The sequence below is a fragment of the Psammomys obesus genome, unplaced genomic scaffold (genome assembly GCF_907164565.1).
Source record: "Psammomys obesus unplaced genomic scaffold, mPsaObe1.curated_primary_1811, whole genome shotgun sequence".
Taxonomy (NCBI): domain Eukaryota; kingdom Metazoa; phylum Chordata; class Mammalia; order Rodentia; family Muridae; genus Psammomys; species Psammomys obesus.
The window spans coordinates 156,782-162,047 of record NW_026596321.1 but is presented as its reverse complement, the minus strand read 5'-3'; positions in this window follow the sequence as shown (position 1 = coordinate 162,047).

The window sequence follows — 5,266 nt, the reverse complement described above, 5'->3', positions numbered from 1 at the left end:
ATCGCGGGAGCGGAAGCGACCCCTGGGCCAGACCTACAATTCCCAGAATGCCTCAGCGGAAGCGCCTGGCTTGGTGCCCTTTCGGGACTACCTTACTCAGAACGCCAAGGAATCGATGTGAAGTCAGCAAAGGTCAGATTTGGGGAGCTCGCTCTCCTGGGCTGCTTTTTCGTTTGTTCGTTTCTGAAATGCCATGAAAGACAACTATGGATACTTTGTTGCTGTTTTGGGTTTTTCTGATACAGTTTCGATGTGTAGCCCTGGAACTCTCTCTGTAGAATGGGATGCCCTCAATTTGACATCCACCTGCCTCTGCCTCCCGAGTGTTGATATTAAAGGCGTTTTTCAGTCTATACTTTGTCCGTGGTTTGTGCTGAGTAATTTCTATCGTGCTGTTTGCCAGTTCATGCATCTTCTCTTCCATCGCCAATATGTTATTGAGCACGCTTAATGTTTTGAATATTTTAATGTTTAACTCTGTAATTTCCATCAAAATATACTGACTTCCTATGCAAAGCCACAGAGAGTTATTCTGTTCCTAAATCTCAGGGTTTAAGTTACAATCGAGGAAGAATTTATTTTTACCTTTTAGATTTACTTTTCCTGCAGTGTCTTCAGAGGACAGAAAAGGGGGTTAGATCCCGGAGCTGGACTAAGAGGCGGTTGTGAGCCTCTCAGTGTGGGCACTGGGAACCCGTCCTGGGTCCTCTGCAAGATCATCAGGAGCTCTTAGCCGCTGATCCTCTCTCCAGTCCCAAGAATTTTCTTATTGAGATGATGCTGGCATTGAACCCAGGGCCTTTTAAATTTTACAGACAGACTCTACTGCTGAGGCACACCCCCAGCCCATCACTGGTGGATTCTATAAAAGGACTCTACCATTGAGCCCTTTGCCGTTATCAAGGATGGGTTCCAAAGCTTGTAAGCTTTCATTTCATTTATGAAATTAAGATAAATCCAGTGCCCCAGCCATGATGGTGCATGCCTTTGATGCCAGCAGTGAGGAGGTAGAGGCAGGTGGATCTGTGATTTTCAGTCAGCCTTGTCTACATAGTAAGTTCTAGGACAGAAGGCTGCACAGTGAGACCCGGTTTCAACAAACAGAAAGAAAACAGCCCCAGTGAAATCAGAAATAGACAAACCTCATCCAGAAACGACTCCTGCAGTGAAATGAGCTCTGTACCTCTGACATGGTGCAGACATCTGAAACAGGAAGGGGCTTTGAAAATACATTGGAACTGTTTCTCCAACCAAGGACCATGTATGGAAATAACCTAGAACCCCTGCTCGGATGTAGCCCATGGTAGTTCAGTATCCAGTGTGTTCTCTAGTAAGGGGAACAGGAACTATTTCTGACATGAACTCAATGGCTAGCTCTTCGACACCCCCCCCCCCCGAGGGAGGAGCAGCCTTGCTAGGCCACAGAAGAGGACATTGCAGCCAGTCCTGAAGAGACCTGATAAGCTAGGGTCAGATGGAAGGGGAGGAGGACCTCCCCTATCAGTGGACTTGGAAAGGAGCAGGGAGGAGATGAGGGAGGGATGGTGGGATTGGGAGGGAGTAAGGGATGGGGCTATGGCTGGGATACAAAGTAAATAACCTGTGATTAATATAAAAAATAAAAATTATTAAAAAAAACAAAAAAGAAAATACATTGGAAAATAATAAAGAATAAAATAAAAATGTATTGGCAAAAGATCCTGGGAAGAGCTCTTGAGAGGGAGGCCCCTGCATGAGTCCCCGAAAACTCAGAGCTTCTCCCAACATGTGCCTGAAGATGCTCTCACAGACGGATGCAATGGAGGGAGGGCTCCAGAGAGCGAAGCTGTGCCTCTCTGAGCCCTTTGCCAGAGGACCTGAGGTGGGAAAACTCCTTGTGCAGGCCATGGATTTGGACCTAACAGCTTCCAGGGAGCCCTGTGGGCAGGGAGCAGGAGGCCCTGCCCTGTTGTGCTGTAAGCTAGTGAGCCTGCAGCCATTGTCTCCTTAACTATAGTAGGACCCAATAAAGTCTCATTCTCCTTTTGTTTTCTGAGACAGACCCTACGCCCTCCTGCTTTAGCTTCCCTGTCACTGGAGTTTCAAGTCTAAATGTCCACACTTGGCTTCTCTCTCTCTCTCTCTCTCTCTCTCTCTCTCTCTCTTCCTCCTCTTTTTTTTCTTCCTCCTCCCCCTTTTAAAATCCAATCTTATGCAGCCAAGACTGGCCTCAAACTTGCTTCTTAGCTGAAGATGACCTTCCACTTCTGATCTTCCTGCCTCTCCCTCCCAAGCTGCAATAGGGGTCAGGAGACAAAACCTGAGGCTCCTGAAATCTTCTTGCCATGGTGTCATGAGGGGAGAGAAAACCTCAGTAGAGTATGCTTCCATCTTATCAACCTATAGGCAAGTCTGTGGGACATTTTCTTGATTAAAGACTGATGTGTGAAGTCCTAGTTCCCTGTGGTTGGTACCAGCCCTGGGCATGGATCCTGGGCACTATTAGAAAGTAGGCTAAGGAAGACATGGGAGCAGGCCAGTAAGCAGCATCTCCCCATGGCCTCTGCTTGAGTCCCTGCCTCCAGATTCCTGACCTGACTTCACTCAGGGATGGACTGTGATATGGAAGAGTCACGGAGCTTCATGGAAATGGTGTTTGTCACAGCAACAGGAAGCAAATTAGGTCAGCACTGAGAGCTGTGAGGAGGCACTGAGAGCTGTGAGTCGGCAGGACTTGGAGCAGAGACGGTCAGGAGGGCACTGCTTCATGAGGGAGCACAGGCTGTCACCGTGGGCGGTCCTGCTCCTAAACCTTCAATGTTTGTTCTGAGGTTTATTTATGTGCCTGAATGATTGTATGTAGAGACCCTGAAACTGCCATTACAGATGTTGTGAGCTGCCATGTGGGTGCCAGGATCTCCAGCCCTCCCCCACCATATCATTCTTGCACAACCCCCGTTATGGGATGACACAGGACTTCAGCTCCAGAGCTCTGGAGCTCTAACTAAAACCTCTGATCTTTATCTGAGATACCACATTGGAGAATCTGTGGGAGCAGCACAAGTTGTTGGCAGGGCAGAAACTTACAGAGGACAATCTGACCTTAGACTAGATGGAAAGGAGGAGAAGCAACTAATTAACAATTGAGTTTACTAAGAACCTTTTTGTCATCAGCAAATACTTTGTACAAACATTTGCAGTATTGGTTACAGTAAAAATCCTGTCCCCAAGGAATTCAGAGCATAAAATTCCAATTGCATTGTTCTAATATAAGAATAGCCACACAAACCACTCAGATTTCCGGTCTCAGATATGTATGGTTTATTGGAATACCTATTGCAAGCTGATCAATCAGGGGCACAGCAAGCAATCGGGAACATAACTGTGACATCTACACGTTCTTACAGTAGGTTTAATAGAAAGTACCAAATACGAAAGACATGGAGAGGCCAGGAACACATTTTGGCTTACCTTACAGAGCAATAACACATTTTTGGCTAACTAGATACACCTAACCTTTAAGCTGATTGGTCCTAAGTGAGGTAAGTGAGGCAGGGCTCAGGGTCCTCTGGAGCACATCAAAGGGTAGCCATGTGTGTAGATAAGAAGGAGGCAACCGGAGTGGAGCCAAGTGAACAGATAACAAAGTAGCAGTTATGGCGCTATTGAATCATAAGGCCAGCTATGAATAACCCTTTCCAGGAAGCAGAGTTGAAAAGCTTAAAATTTTGAACTTAATTTCACCTTAGAAACAAAATGGAAGCTGAGTACAAAGATGGATGCGGCCTTGTCTCAAACAGCAGGCTCCAACATTTCCTGCCTTTTGAGTTTGGGCCTAGTGTCAAATTGTTGACGCTGACTCATCCTTTACATCCAGGGAGTTACATTGAGTCTTTAAGACCATAGCCTAATTGTTGAGATTCTCCTGTGGGTGAAGGAGATAAGGGCATTGGAAATGCATGGCCAGCAGGTTAGGGCTAACAGCAGTATACACAGAGGGCCCACTATGGCAGTAATTAGGGATGTTAACCAAGGGGACAATTGAATGATTTTTCAAACCAGTTTATACCTTGCTGTCTTTCTTGATCTTTCTTGATGTCAGGTTTGACTTTAGTCAAAGTTTTTAATTATTCCAGAATGATTAGCATGAAAGCAATATTGTTCTAGGGCCGTGCATAACCCTCCTTTCTTGAGGAACAGTAAGTCTAATGCCCATCAGTTTTTCAAGACCATTTCAGCCAGGGAGTCCATTTGTTATCCCAGGAATGAGGTGGCTGAATATAACTGAGCCAAATCTTTATCGACTTGTTCACCTAGTTGGTGAAGGCTTGTCTGCCTTGTGAGCAGAGCAGTGGTCCCTGTGGCTGCTGAACCTGCCGTGCCACCCCAGCTAACCCTGAGCAGGATAGAGGCCCATGTGAGCTCTGCCTGCTGGTCCTTTACAATAGGTGAGCTGTGTACAATGTGAACAAGTGTACATAGCTTGGGCTTTTGTTTGTTTGTGAAATGGCTCACAGAGAGACAGGGAGAGAGACCTGTGGTGCATGCAAACCATGTGCCTTTACAAGTTTCCAGGTTAGTATTTTTCATCCCCAGGGAATTAGACAACTTTATCACCTTGGTGTTAATAGGGTGTCATATATAATCATGCAAAGGGCATAATGCATAACCAGGGGGAACAGGGTTAGGGGGCCTCATCAGATTCGTGATGAGGGTAGTACATCTGCTGGCAGTACAGAAACCCTCTTGTCCCTTATGCCAAGGATTTTCAGCCTATTAGGAGAGAGAAAATGGATGACATTATTCTCTTCTGTAATTGCTTATGGCTGACATTAGGATCTTATCATCAGGGGTCCGGGAAGGCTGGAATGCCAGTCAATGGCTGGACAATGGGGCAAAGAAGCATCTGATCAGTTGATCCATTTGAAAGACATGGAGGAATCACATCACCTGGATGGGTTTACATCAGTTTTCAGGAAGCTCAGAGCTTAGCTGCTTGCAGTCCGCAGGTGATTCCTGAATGGAGTCTGTCAGCCAGGTGAAAATCTGCTGAGACTAATGTAGACTAAAGGTAGAATCAAAATTTTCTAGTAACTGAGGAAGGTGAAGAATCCCAAGACCAAGGGAAACTCTCATTTTTAGAAACAGGTGGGTATACTTATCTGGAGTCCACCTGACTTGTAGCAAGTGGGTCCAAGTTATTTTCTGAAGCTTATAATAATCTTTTTAAGTTTACAAAAGGAGACACACTGACTCAGGAAACAATTTTAAATCTGATTAATGTTAA